This window comes from Pelodiscus sinensis, chromosome 1, assembly GCF_049634645.1.
Source record: "Pelodiscus sinensis isolate JC-2024 chromosome 1, ASM4963464v1, whole genome shotgun sequence".
Classification (NCBI taxonomy): domain Eukaryota; kingdom Metazoa; phylum Chordata; order Testudines; family Trionychidae; genus Pelodiscus; species Pelodiscus sinensis.
This window is the reverse complement of record NC_134711.1, coordinates 217,516,100-217,531,521: the sequence shown is the minus strand read 5'-3', so window position 1 is coordinate 217,531,521 and position 15,422 is coordinate 217,516,100. Positions and strand designations below refer to the sequence as shown.

The 15,422-nt window shown below is 46.9% G+C and overlaps 1 long non-coding RNA gene across 1 annotated transcript in view; it reads right to left on the bottom strand.

The window, feature by feature from the left end:
* Positions 1-15,180, bottom strand: part of LOC142827022 (uncharacterized) — a 52,341-nt gene extending 37,161 nt beyond the window's left edge. Inside the window, exon 1 of the long non-coding RNA XR_012901364.1 lies at positions 15,100-15,180. This is a non-coding gene — a long non-coding RNA (uncharacterized LOC142827022). The remainder of the gene's footprint in view (positions 1-15,099) is intronic.
* Positions 15,181-15,422: the final 242 nt, after the last annotated feature.

Genomic DNA, 15,422 nt, shown 5'->3' with positions numbered 1-15,422 from the left:
CAGGGCTTATCTTTTTGTATTGTGCTTACACAGTTATCAAAGCAGGACCTTGGTCTGTGACTGGAGCTAGTGCAATACTACTAGCAGGGCCAGTTCTAACCAATTGGTGGTTGTGGGTTACTGCCTGTCTCACCATAGGGTTGCCACGGGGGGGGGGGGGAAGGTTCGGGGAGTAACCAGAGAAACCTAAGACCGGCTCTGTCAGCGGCCCCGGGAGTCCACCCCTAAGACCAGCTCTGACTACTAGTAGTAATAAAAAATAATAAATGCAGCACTGGGCAAACTTACTTAAGCACTTTAGTTAAAAATGGATCCATGTATCAAATGTTAATATTTTGGATTGTAGAGTACTTGACTGATACAGCTTTGCTTCATAGTATTTGATGTGATTTCCTCCTCCCCCTCCCCCATTTTAATGTAATCCTTTCAGCAAAAGTCAAAGCCACATACATTCAAACTAACTGAATATATAGGTGTGTGTTTAAGCTATGACAGGAAAATTTAATGTTAGGAGAACCATGATCATATGCTGCCCCTCTTTCTTGCCCATTTCTAGCATCCCTATTTCCAGATTTTTCGCTATGGAATAGTTTCTCCACTGCATTCAGCTTCCACACCAAGGGTATCCACAGCAGAGGATTTATTTATTGGAAGCTTCTGCTCCTTTGTGTCACTTAAGGGTCACAAACAGAGCAGAATGCTAGGCTTTCGAAAGAGCTCAAAGGCAGATTGAAGTGCTCAGCTCTCACAATTGGGACCAGATTTTCAAAAGTGCCAGTGGCCAGGTTCCATTACAAGGGGCAGATTTTCAGAAGTGCTCAGCACCTAACAGCTCCCCTGGTGACACTTATAGCCAGTTTGTAACAGGATATCATCACCCAACATGCTGAGCCTTTTTAAAAATCTTGCCACTTATCTTGATGCCTAGGAATGATGTTCTTGAAAGCATAGCCCCAAATGAATAATCTGAGCTCCTGAAAACCCGTCCTCATTTATTCAAGCCGTAGATAATGAAACAGATTAGAAGACTCATGAGTGTTTAGGGTTTATATGGGTTCAATAACTAATATGAAATGCATAGTGACAGAAATTGCAAGAATGAAAGTTCCATTACAAAACCTGAAAGGAAGACTTCATATTTGCAAAAAGGTTCCTTCCAGTTAACATCCATTCCCCCTTGGTACATTTGTGTTAGCTTTTATGTGCCAGTGGCACAAATTCCATTTTGAACTCTCAGGTTTTGGCAGCCACATCGAAAGTTTTCTAACTAAGGGTATGTCTACACTACAGCGCTAGTTCGAACTAACTTAGTTCGAATTAGCTAATTCGAACTAAGCTAATTTGAACTAGCGCATCTAGAACTAAAAACTAGTTCGAATTAGCGTTTTGCTAATTCGAACTAGCGCGTCCACACTGATTGGATGCAGGGGGGCATTTAAGGGCAGCTGAAACCGGTTCTGGCAGGGTATCAGGTCAGTAGTTGCTTTGTGTGGCTGCTGTCTGAGGCTATCTGAGGCTCGAGCTTAAAGGGACCCCCTGGACAGCCGGTTCTCAGTTTTTCCTGCTTGCTTGCCAACCTCGCCGAGGGACAGCAAAGCGTTGGTCTCTGTGCCCGTCTGTGTCGGTGCTTCCCTTCGGGGGGGGCCACCGCAGGTGGCAACATGGAGCCACAGCTCGCCCTGCACCTTCTGGTGCACTTTCTGGACTTGCTGCTGCAAGCCTGCCACCAATGGATCGAGGCTGCCTGGCACCACCTGGTGCACGTCAGCCCCCTGCCTCTCCGCCTGGCCGCCCTGGGGGCTGTGGAGGAGCCGCGGCGGCGCCCCGGCACCGGCGTGCCCCGCCGCGTCTGGCGTCTGGACACCAGCAGCGACTGGTGGGACCGCATCGTCCTGGAGCACTGGGACGACCGACAGTGGACCCAGAACTTCAGGATGAGGAGGGACACCTTCCTGGAGCTCTGCTAGTGGCTCGCCCCTGCTCTGCGCAGAAAGGACACTCGCATGAGGCCCGCCATCCCCCTCCAGAAGCGTGTGGCCATCGCCCTCTGGAAGCTCTCCACGCCGGACAGCTACCTATCCGTCGGGAACCAGTTCGGCGTGGGGAGATCCACCGTCGGAGCGGTGTTCATGCAGGTATGGCACTCGTCGGCCACTGAGCTGGGGGGGAGGGGAGCTGCGAGGAGGGGATGGGCCGCCCCAGGGACAAAGGGGGGGCAGGAGGAGGCGAAAGCGCCCCGCACCGGAGGGGTCGGGCTGTCCTGGCCGTACTACACGCCGCCAGGGGGGTTGCTACCGGGAGTGAGGCGCGGGGCACTGCCAGGGCACGAACGCTCCCAGACACCCGGGCGCCCTACTGATTGGCGCTTTGCTGTGTCTCTCTCCGCAGGTGGTCAAGGGCATCAACCGGGTGCTGCTCCGCAGGGTGGTCCGCTTCACCGACCCGGACGTCGTCATCCGGGGGTTCGGCGCCCTCAGCTTCCCCAACTGTGGTGGGGCCATCAACGGGATGCACATCCCCATCCGTGCCCTGGAACACCAGGCGTCCCGATACGTGAACCGCAAGGGGTACTTCTCCGTGATCTTGCAGGCCGTGTGTGACCACTGGGGCCAGTTCACGGACATTAATGTGGGCTGGTCCGGCAAAGCACACGACGCCTGGGTGTACCGCAACTCCTCCGTGTGCCAGCGGCTGCAGGCCAGGACCTTCTTCCCCGACCGCCACATCAGGATTGGGGACGTGGACATGCCCATCTGCCTGGTGGGGGATGCCGCCTACCCACTGCAGCCATGGCTGATGAAGCCCTACACGGGGCACCTCAATCCCTCCCGCCAGGCCTTCAATGCCAGGCTGACCAGGGCCCACATCGTGGTGGAGGGAGCCTTCAGGCGACTGAAAGCCCGCTTTCGATGCCTCCTCACCCGTCTGGACCTGGTCGAGCACAACATCCCTCCCGTGGTGGCAGCATGTTGTGTGCTCCACAATTTGTGTGAGCGAAAGGGGGAGGCTTTCCTGCCAGCCTGGATGGCTGAGGCTGACCGCATGGCTGGACACTACGGTCAGCCCCGCACCGCCGCCATCCGGGAAGCCCAGCGGGGGGCCGTCGGGATCCGGGAAGCCCTGCGGGAGAGCTTCCTGGTGGAGGAGGAGGACTGACCTCTCCCTGCATGCCCCACTGGGGCCTTCTTCCACCCTACCCCCCTTCCCCTTTCCCCTCCCTACCTACTGTCAAATAAAGACACCTGTTTTTCAAACAAAAACGTATGTTTATTTCACATCACTGGGGTGGGGGAAGGGAGGAATGAGGGTGGGAGAGGGGAGGGGAAAACCTGGGACGAGGGAGCTGGAAGGGGAGGGAAGGGAGGAAGGGAAAGGAAAGCTCAGGGGTGGGAGTCCGGCTGCCTCTCCCGTCTCGCCACACTGCGGGTCCGGGGGCGTCGGTGGGAAATGGTTGTGGAGGGGGGGGCAGGAGGGATGGGGGGTGTGGAGGAAGCGGAAGCAGGAGCGGGAGCAGGAGCGGGAGCAGGAGGGGGAGCAGGGGGAGCAGGGGAGCAGCAGGAGGAGGAAATGGGAAGCAGTCGAGCAGGCTCTGGAGGTGGCCTCGCAGGGCACGGCCCTGCTCCTCCAGGGCCTCCAGACTCCTCCGGCGCAGCCTCAGGTCCTCCTGGACCCAGTGGTCCTGGGTGCGGAGCTGGTGATCCAGGAACCGGAGGTGCCACCTCTGGTAGTCCTCCTCATTCCTGGCTCTCCTGCTTGCCCGGGCATGGGCAGCTGCTGCAGGCGGGGTGGTGTGCCCTGCAGGCCCAGGTGCTGCAGCTGTGGTGCAACAAGACCAGTGGTCAATTACCCCAGGGGCCCAGGTGTGTGAAACCCAGCTCCCCTCTGCAAGGCCAGGGCCCCTGCAGGATCCCCAGCTGCTGCTCCTTGGTGGGCAAGGCCCAGGCACACGGTCCCGGGGCTCCCTCTCGCCCCAGCCCCCCGTACACATAAGGGGAACACGATGGTACTCACAGGTGGACGCCTCCCCGGCCTCAGATGACACAGGCGAGCGGCTCTGTGGGGTGCCTCGGGGGTCCCGGGTCCCGGGCAGGCTGGCGGCAGGCTCCTGACTCTCGGTGTCCTCCTTCTCCTCCTCCGTCTCCTGGAGCGGGCCCTCTGCTCCGGGGTCTATCATGTCCCAGGGGCAGGGACGGCATGAGCCCCCAGGAGGCGGTCCACGGTGTGGAAGTGGGGGCAGGCCTCCGGGTCGGCCCCTGGCTGGCAGGCCCGGGAGTAGGACTGCCGCAGGTCTTTGATTTTGCAGCGCACTTGCTCCTGGCTGCGCTGGTGGCCCCTGGCGGCCAGGCTGGCAGCCATGCGGCTGTAGACGGCCGTGTTCCTGTGGCTAGTGCGGAGATTGTGGACATTGGAGGCTTCCCCCCAAACCTCGATGAGGTCCACGATCTCCGCACTTGACCAAGCGGGCGCCTGCTTTTTGCGCCCCCGGGAAGGCTCCTGGGAGCCGCCAGGCTGGTCCTGGGGAGCACTGGAGGGCTGGGTGTCCTTGGGAGGCTGGCTCATGTTGTGGCAGGTGCAGGGTGTGCTGGCACGGGTGCTGGCAGCCTTGCAACTGGCACAAACTGTGTAGCCAGCCCGTGGCCCTTTAAGGGCTCCGGGGCCGGGAGGGGGGCAATAGAGTTTCCCTGGTGTTGGCCAGAGTGGCCGCCAGGGAAACCTGGGAAGGATTAGCCTCCCACTAGTTCGAATTAAGGGTCTACACAGCCCTTAATTCGAACTAGCTAGTTCGAACTAGGCTTAATCCTCGTAAAATGAGGTTTACCTAGTTCGAACTAAGCGCTCCGTTAGTTCGAATTAAGTTCGAACTAATGGAGCGCTAGTGTAGCGCCTAGGAAAGTTAGTTCGAACTAACTTTGTAGTGTAGACATACCCTAAGGTACAAGTTGAACCTCTACTCTGGCACTTTCTAGTCTGACAACATCTGTGATCCAGCCTGATTTTAGTTAATCAGATGGCCACTTATCATTGGTATGGACAAGTTTTCTGTGGTCCCATAAAGTTTGTTTACAGACACCAGTTCTGGCTCTCAGTGTTCTGAGCTGTTATATAACTCTAATTTACCCCTAAGTATTTCTACGAACCCAGTAAGCAGTGGAAGTGTTGGTAATGCTGCTAGACAATATCAACCTCCTGTGATTCGGCAATTTCTTTGGTTCAGCCCTGGTCAGGTCCCAAGCGTTAAACCTGTACTGCCATTTCAAAGGCTTCATCCTACTTTTTTAACAAGTGCTTCTTATGTACTTTATTAAACAGTTGCATTTTATCAGACCATGAAGTGAGACAGGCACTGTACTGAATCTAGCCTTTTGGCACAAAGTACTACATTAAGATGTCAGCTATAAATTCATAGCTTTTAGGGTCTCAAATGACTATTGTGAATACTTAATCTGATCTCTTGTATAACATAGGACCAGAGTTAGAGAACAAACTTGACGTCCCAAGTTGAGATTTGAAGATAGTAAGATGGGAGAACATGGGCAACAATTCAGGCATTCCTAACTTTGGAGTGCATGTCTGTGAAAACTTAGGGTGCTTTTAATATAGGCTTTTTATGTGCAATAATAAAATAATAAAAGTTATTCTGAAGCTGAATGAGTTATTTTAGTGCTGATAATTATAAATATCATAAAGATTGCTATTTTATTGTATAATATGACAATTTCATTTTTGCTTTACAGTCTATCATCCAGATCAAGGGATCCAGAATTTGGAACATCAGAATATAACATGAATAAATGTTTGAGGATCTAAACTAATTAAACATTGAGAGCTTCTCAATGTTTCTTAGATTAATTGTGGATAAGTTGCATAGCATGCAAAACTTATGACATAAATAGGTGTAAATGTAGTTGTGTGTGTGTGTGTGTGTGTGTGTGTGTGTGTGTGTGTGTGTGTGTGTGTGTGTGTGTGTGTGTAAAGTGGTGCTTGTTTTACAAAGAATTGGATGGAATGTCATCACAAAATTTCTCTTTAAAAGTTCTGGAGTTCTGAGCAAAAGCTTAGTAATGACATAGCTCTGATCAGCATTTGATTGGAGCAGAATTAAATGCTAATGAAAAACTCTCCAGCTGTGGGATTGTACGTTGTGTCTGTTTGTTTGATTCTTGCAAAAAATTCAGTAATATTCTTCAGTTTAAACAGCAGTCTGCTAGGGGAGTGCAACATGTGTCCTGTTCTTTAATCTACAGGTGACAACAGGTTGTTTACGTTAATGTCCTGTAACATTCAATGTCAGGCTGTAAATTTGAGGGAGCAGTTCATGAAAAATAAGGAAAACAAAGAAAACGAGTGATAGTCCTGGCCCCACTGAAATTAATGGAAACATTTCTATTGATTATTTGGATCACAATTTCATCAAGAATCTCCACTACAGAAAGTACATGTTCAGCATCATGTTTCTTCTTTCTAAAAATATATCTTGAGTAAATTATGGATGTTGTGGTCTTAAATATAAAGGTTGTACCTCCCTGGTACCCTCGAGACCTGAGCCGTCTGGATCAGGGAGTTTGCCAGACCAGGGGATGTCAGTGATCCCCTGCCTGCTCCTGACCCTTGCGTTCTCAAGGCTGAGGCTCCCCGTCCTGCTGCCCCTGCTGCAGTCAGGCATTCCCAGGAGTTCCCCAGACAGGGCTGCCCAGCAGCTTCCAGTCCCGCTACCTGCGGGGGTTCCTCAAGGTTCCCTGACCCCGGGCCAGCCAGCCGCTGCCAGCTCCACTGCTGCAGCCCAGCCCCACTACTGCTGGGGGTTTCCTAGGGTTCCCCAGCCACAGCTGCCACAGGGGATTCCCTTGCTGGGGCTGGGGCTGGGACTTGCTGGCTGCTGCCTGGCCCCACCACCAGGGTTCCCCAGCCAACACTACTGGGCTGCTGCCTGTCCCCACTGCCACCAGGGGGTTCCCAAATAAGGGCTGCCTGGCCATCATACACCTGCTACCACTGAGGGGTTCCTGGGATTCCCTGGCCACCACCAGCCCCACTGCCAGGGGCTCTATGGCCAACTGACCCCACTAACACAGGGGGTACCCTGGCCTAGGCAGAGTCTCCCCGATGCCACCTGGCCCCTCTGACACTGAGGTTCCCCTGCCCAGCCATTGCTGGCCCAGCCTCCATGTTCTCCCCAGCTGGCTCCCACTTCTGGGGCTCTTTGGTCCAGCAACATCTGCAGAGACCTGGATTTGGTAGGTTCAACCTGTATGTGTAGTCTGTGTCGTATATATCATAGCTACTGTATACAATCTATAGGGAGTTCAGTCATATACTAAGCTATGTGTGATATTGGTAAAATAAGATCCTTATAAGTAATGATGTGGTCTGTAATACTACATCAGGTTTTCAACAATAAGGTTATGCATGGCACATTTATACAACAGCTGAATGGCCACTAGTTTACATAGTGATAACATATTGAAGAGTTATACCAGATCAGCTCCTTCTATGTGGGTATGTCTACACTACCCCCCTAGTTCGAACTAGGGGGGTAATGTATGCATACCGAACTTGCTAATGAAGCCCGGGATTTGAATTTCCCGGTCTTCATTAGCATAAAGCCGGCGCCGCCATTTTTAAAAGCCGGCTAGTGCGAACCACGTGCCGCGTGTAGCCGCGCGGCACGGGATTCGCACTAGCCGGCTTTTAAAAATGGCGGCGCCGGCTTTATGCTAATGAAGACCGGGAAATTCAAATCCCGGGCTTCATTAGCAAGTTCGGTATGCATACATTACCCCCCTAGTTCGAACTAGGGGGGTAGTGTAGACATACCCTGTGAAAGTAGAAGAGACTATAGCTCTGTGCATTTCCACTAACTGTAGCCATTTCATTAATTCTATTGCTTCTCTTTACACTTCCATCATCTACTGGTGTTAAATTCCCAAGACACTTTGTTGAGAGGGACTTTTTATGGACAACCACAGCCACTGTATGTTGGCATTGGCTAATACGATACAAACACATATTTCATCTTAATTATTAAGAGTAATATTTATGTGAAAATATGTTGTTTTAAGTGACCGCTGAAGGAATTTAGATATATAGGGGGCTTGCTAGAGGTTGTCTTTTAGTAAAGGTGAAGCAGATTTGTACTCAAGTTTGAGGGGGTCTCTTGAAACATGGAATTCTCTAATAAAGGTGGTCTCTGTTTTATAGAATTCCCTGTGTTTAGAAGAATCTATTTTCCCTGTTTCTAATAGTAAAGTTGAAAAGCTAACACACAGGTGGTCAGGAAAGACTAGACGGATCTTTTCCAATTATCAACTAGGCTGGGTCATTTGGATCCCTGCTGTCACACAACACGTTATGTGAGATGCTTATTTGTGAATGTAACTGCCCAATGTCAAGTTTTAAATGCACATGGAACCTCCTGTTATAGTATAAGTCCATGTATACCATAGCTGTGCAGTGTCAGACCATGAATCAGTAGTATATCAGTGATATATTGCAGATCATTTTGAGGTTCCTGCATATTCTCAACAGGAACTACAGAGCAGCATTTTATATTTCTGGCAACAGCTGTCATGTGTTTTTAATAAGAACAACAGTCTGCAGGTGCAGTGGTTATCTTTTGCAGTACATAAATTTCAAGGAGACTGCATTCTTTTTCTTCTCTAACAAAGACCTCTGAGACTTGCTATGCATCTGAGACCTTGCCATTGAGGCATAACCTCTGACCCACAATGCAGCATGCAAAAGAAGAAAGCAAACTCTTGGCAACATACGGAACACCTGCTTGAAACATCTGCAAAAAGCAAAGTTGGTAATTTAATGAATTGGCCTCACAGTCCTGTTATTACACTCCATCTGCAAAGATTCTAAAGGAGCGCCTAGAATAAAAGTATTCTTTATGATATGTAGTACTAAAACATTAACCTTCCACAGAATCACTCTGAGAAACATTAACACTGATATAGCCTATAGAGACACCAATCTGCTGACTATGAACAATATCAAAGTATAAACATTCTCCCTTTGAATTGTGTATCCATGTCCATTAGGAACATCCAGTGATTGGGAAATAGATTCTTAAGCTTAGAAAGTCAGCCAGATCATTTTTTAGAATGGTTTAACATGGTTAACAGCAATTAATAGAATGACAATTGGTCATTGTTCTGCAGTGTTACAAAGGGTCATTAATACAGATGTAATTAGGACACAGTATGTTCTAGTGTCCAGAACATTAGGACTGTGAGTTAGGGAGACACTGGTTTTGTCATGAATACTCTGCATGACCTTGGGTAAAACATGCAACATCACAGCTCCTCAGTTTCCCAATCTATAAAATTACAGCAATGCTCACCCAGCCTTTGTGAAGTGAACTGAGATCCTTGAACAGCTTCATTTGATTTTCTGCAAGCTTCCTCGTTGCTATTAGCACTCATTTATGTAGGCATTCTTACTAACAGCTAGACTGTAACCTTACAATCTTCTCTGAATAAGAGGAGGTGAATAGTTGTGGTGTCTCAGACACACATAGGAGAATCAATTGTAATTGCCATAGTCATAGTTGCCTCCTTGGTTCCCTTTAGATATGGGAAAGCAATATCTCACTTCAGTTTCTTTACAGCAATTTAATCCCTCCTGTGTGTCCAGCAAGGTACTCTGACAGGGGAGTAGCGGGACCTTCCCCACCCCAGAATCTCTGAAACACCTGTAAATCTCACTATAGCAAATATTCAGCATCTTCCAATGTGGTTTACTTGCTGTAATCACATTGGTGAATCTTCCATTGTAGAAATTCAGTAACAATTTTATGCAGTGACATGGTCAAATACAAACCTCATGTAGTTTGCTACAACATCCTAATCAAGCTCATTTGCTGTTACTACCTATCTGATTTTTGTTGAGCTGATCTTTTCTTGCCTCAACTTTTTCTTTGTTTCTTCCCACTACTGAAAAATCTGTTTCTTCATCCACTGTACTGTATTAAGACTGATAATGATTAGAGTACTTTAGAGTTTAAGACTTTCCAAAACAAAGAAGTTGTTGTCTTTGGTGGATCTGAACACCTTGGTGCTTGATATAAATGATTGCTAGTGGAACAAGAATTCTACTGGAGTGTTTTTATCTCATAAAAATGGATTATTTTAAAGTCAGAAAATTAAACATCAGTGTGAGAAATAACTCAGTGGAATTTAGGTAACATATTCAAGAATGTCTAAGTCTCAGGGTATTTTTCAGAGGTATTTTTCAGAAAAACGGCCATTTTTCTGAAAAACTTCACTTACGTCCATACTGAAATCATGTTCCTTTGAAAAAATAGGAAGGACAGAGGGGTTTTTTTCAACATTGGTAAACCTCTTTCTGTGAGGAAGAAGCCTTTTTCCAAAAGAGCTCTTTCCAAAAAAGACATGGGTGGACAGGAAAAAGGGAGTTCTTGCGAAAGAAGAGGAAAGAAAAAAACAGAGGTGCCCCGGTGGCCAGTCTGTCCATAGTAATCACAGCTTACATGTGAGATAGCGTCCATTCAGTGTGGACGCTCTCTTTCAAAAAAGCAGATCACTTTTTCAATGTGCTTTTGCTGTATGGATGTTCTCTTTTGGAAGAAGTTTTTTCAGAAGATCTCTTCAGGAAAAGCTTCTTCCAAAAGAAGCTTGCAGTCTAGACGTAGACTTTTTCAAAAGTGACTTGGGAACTTAGGAGCTTAAGTCTCATTGAAATGCATTCATTTTCTTTCTTTCTTTCTTTCTTTCTTTCTTTCTTTCTTTCTTTCTTTCTTTCTTTCTTTCTTTCTTTCTTTCTTTCTTTCTTTCTTTCTTTCTTTCTTTCTCAATACGTCTAGATTGAACACTTCCTTTGAAAGAAGCTTTTCAAAAGAGCTCTTTTGAAAAAGCTTCTTTTGAAAGAGAGCATCTACACTTCAAAATTGCATGGATGCTCCCTTGAAAGATAGCCCTGATTGCTATTCACAGAATGGCCACAAGGGGACCTGTGCTTTTTTCAATGGCTTCTTCTTTCAAAAAATGTCCCTGTTCTGCATCCACACATGCCTTTTTTTGAAAGCTCTCTTTCGAAAAAAGCATTCTTCCTCATAATTTGAGGTTTACCAATGTCAAAAACAACCCCAAAAACCCTGCATACTTTTGATTTAATTTTGAAAGAACTCAATTGCAGTGTGGACGCAGGTGAAGTTTTTTTTTCGAAAAAAGGGCAGTTTTTTTGAAAAAAAAAAAACCAGTGTAGTTTAGACATCCATTTTTATGAGATAAAAACACTCCAGTAGAATTCTTGTTCCACTAGCAATGATTCGTATCAAGCAACAAAGTGTTCAGATCCATCAAAGTCATCATCTTCTTTGTATTGGCAAGTCTTAAACTCTAAAGTATTCTAAGCATTATCAGTCTTACTACATGCAGTGGAGGAAAAAACAGATTTTTCAGTAGTGGGAAGAAATAAAGAGAAAGTTGAGGGAAGAAAAGAGTGATCCACTGTGTTAAAAACAAGGAATCTTGTGGCACCTTAAACCTGAAGGCTGTGTCTAGACTGACCAGTTTTTCCGGAAAATCATCCGCTTTTCCAGAAAAACTTGCCAGCTGTCTACACTGGCCGCTTGACTTTCCGCAAAAGCACTGACTTCCTACTGTAAGAAATCAGTGCTTCTTGCTGAAATACTATTCTGCTCTCTTTCAGGCAAAAGTCCCTTTTGCGCAAAGCCTTTGCGCAAAAGGGCCAGTGTAGACAGCTCAGATTTGTTTTGCACAAAAAAGCCCCGATTGCGAAAATGGCGATCGGGGCTTTTTTGTGGAAAAGCGTGTCTAGATTGGCACGGACACTTTTCTGCAAAAAGTGCTTTTGCGGAAAAGCGTCCATGCCAATCTAGACACTCTCTTCTGAAAATGCTTTTAACGGAAAACTTTTCCGTTAAAAGCATTTCTGGAAAATCATGCCAATCTAGACACAGCCAAACAGATTTCTTTGGGCATAAGCTTAAGCTTTCATGGGTCGAAACCACTTCATCAAGATGCATGCATGGAGTGGAAATCACAGAGGTAGTAATATATATATTATATATATTAGAAACTTTTTCTGTATGTTGGTCCATCAGCCCATGAGTCAGTTGTTCAAGAATTCCTAAATGATAAGAACTAAGACCACCACATTTGGTATGCATCTTTCTCTCATCATTACTTAAAGCAAGGTTAGGGTTTGGTTGTGCCAAGACAATGGGATGCACCTGGAATTTGATTGTTTCTTATAAAATGGACAGGGTGGGGTCTGGCCGGAGGTTATACTGTAGAATAACCATGGGGGAAGGGGGGCAACAAGGAGCCAAAGATGGAGACCAGGATAGCTATAACCCCATTGGTCCAGCAGGGGACAGGGATGGAGAAAGGGACAAGTATCTACAGTGTATTTTAGAGGGTTTGTCTGTTGTGAGTCTGTCTGTATGTCTGTCAGTCCCCCTCCCCTGGCTGTCCCCTCTGCAGCTGCAGTAGCCATGGACAAGTGCTTCTCAGCTGACCCCTAGCTGCTGCGGTGATAGAGGGCTGGGGTTGTCCCCCCTCTCCAAGGCAGCCTGCATACAGAGCCCCACATCCCCACCTCACCCCAGAACAAGGATGTAATGGAAGAAAAACAAAATTTATTTTGTCCATCTGTGAGTCCATTTGTTCAAGAACTCTTCCTAAACAGTAAAAGCAAAGACCACCAAATTTGATATGCTGCTTCCTCTTATCATAGCTTAAAGCAAAATAAGGGTTTGGTTGGGTAAGGACAATGGGATGTGCCTGGAATTCAAATTTGATGTCAAATGGAAAGGGAGGGGTGTGATAGCAGGGGCAAGTATATTCATGAATGATCACAGGGGGGCAGCAAGAAGGGGTGACAGTTATACCCCATAAAGACCATAGAGGGACAGCAAGTGACCCAGTCCTGAGAAGCAGCTGCTGGCCAGCAGTACAGTCTTCCCCAGGAAGCAACTGACAACCAGTCAGTGTGGTCCCCTCTGCCCCAGGCTGCCCCCAGGGAAAAGCCAGTGGATGGGATGTGTGGACTCCACTGCCCTCTGGCCAGCCTCAAGGAGAAGCTGACAATTGCCTCATTCCCTGAGCCCTCCACTCTATCCCCTGAACCCTCCTCAGCTCACCTGAATCCCCTGCTCTGACTCCTGTACCCTCACCCCTGCTCTGAGCCCTTCCTCATCCCCTAATAGTGATTCATGCACCCACTCACTCCCAGCCTCCTGCTCTGAGCCCACCACATCCCCAGGCTCCTGCTCTGAAACACTCATCTCCCACAAACCCAGCTTCCTGCCCTGAAGGACCCAAGCAATGAAAAATAATAGAGCACTGGCTATCACCTACACCCCAGATAAAACCCCTTCAGTGAATCACTGACAAGCCACAGCCTATCCTAGAAAATGATCCCTCACTTTCACAGATCTTGGGAGGTAGGTAGGTCCTCACCTACAGACAACCCCTTAATCTGAAGTAAATATCAGGAGCCATGCACCACACCACTGAAACACTAACCCAGAAATCTATCCTTGCAACAAACCTTGTTACCAACTCTGTCCATATATCTATACAAGACATCATCACAGGATTTAACCACACCTTCAAGGGCTCATCCAGCTGCACATGTACTGATGTGATATATGCCATCATGTGCCAGCAATTCCCCTCTGTCATGTATGTTGGCCATACCAGCCAGTCTGTGCACCAAAGGATAAATGGACACAAATAAGACATCCAGAAAGGTAACATACAAAAAACCAGTAGTAGAACACTTTAACAACCCACAAAATCTTATGCCCAAATCAATGTTAGGATTCCTAGTTTTTGTTGTTGTTGTTGTTTTTTACAGATGCAAACTAACCTCTCTGACAAGTGTCCTACCGTGGATAGTTTTAAATAGTCATGTAGAGGAGGAGAGAGAGAGAAGGTTTCTGTGTCAATCCTAGGCCAGAGACATTAAATAAATAATATTTTTATTGGTGCTCTACTGCAGTATGTCTGGCTATGCCACCAATAGTAGCCTCAGAAGAGTCTACTTCCCCTCTTCCATGAAGTAATATGACTGAGAAAAGACATCTAGGCCCTGATTTAGAAAAGCCCATAAGCACATGCTCAATACCATCTCAAATCTGGGTTCATCTTTAAAACTGTGGTTAAATTCCATTGACTTCAAATAGGGATGCTTTCCCAAACTGGGTTCTTACTTTAGATAACTACAAAAATTATCTGTGGTTTGAAAATCTTTATTTCTGGGTGCCCAGCTTTACACAAGGTATGTCCTTTTTGGCACTCACAAAATGGAAGTACCCAGAGTCACTTGTTAGTGAAATGTTGAAAATGTTGGTGGAAATATCTCCTCTTTGTCTCGATTTTAGAAAAGAAGAATGATGCTTACCCACCTTTTTAAAATACTGTTAGCAATTTTTCCTCTATAGATTTCCAATAATAGTTACTGTTATTGTTATTACTAGCCATATGACTTGGAGCAGGGGTGGGAGCATGACAAGACAAGCCTGGGAACAAAGCAGTGGATAATTTGATACTTAGGTCTTGTCACTTTGAGAAATGAACTGAAAAAAATACATTATACATATTCTTTTTTGATTTTTCTGTTTGGAAACAAAATAAGACACAATCACTCTTCAGTTAGAACTACTCATTCATATAAAGGCCCATTGTAGTCATTAGAAACAATAATTAACCTTGATCTTTACTGACAGGATATTACAACATCAGAAAGGTAAACAGGCTCTGTGGGGGGAAGTTTCATTAACTCAGATGCATCTTCTAGAATAGTGATCTCCAGGATACACAGGAGAGAAAGGACAAAGCTGGAGAACATGACTAGACTACACAAGCAACAAGGAAGATATACCAGATTAACACAGTGGCTAAAGTAGATGAAAGCAGAATGGGAAGCTCTCAACACACCAGCCAAGAGACTTCCCTGCTTCCCCAAAGGAGGGAATTTGCCCTTTGTTTACAGCAAAATGGGGAGAAGTGTTCTGATGCTGTCCTGCAGTATGCCTGGATATGCCACCAATAATAGACTCATAAAAGTCATTCCCTTCCTGATTAATGCATGCAGAAGAACTACCTTTCTGGATGCTGGCCATGATCCTTTTTGGTTGCTTGTTTCACTTGTTCTCCCCTATTTTTCATCTGCCAGTAGGTTGATCTAGATGGAACAGGAGAGGAAGAGATGGGATAGGAGGGTGTATATGTCCTAAACAGAACAGTAATGGGAAATGCCCAATTGCTTTGCGGGTGTTTGTTCTCCTGCATTGGATCCTAGCCCACCTGAAGAGCAGATGAAAGATCTGGACAACTGAGGGAAACAACTGTAGCAGTTAGGGAAGCCCTTCTTCCCATGTCACAGAACTGTGCACACTTAGCACTGGTAAAACAAAAGATCTATAG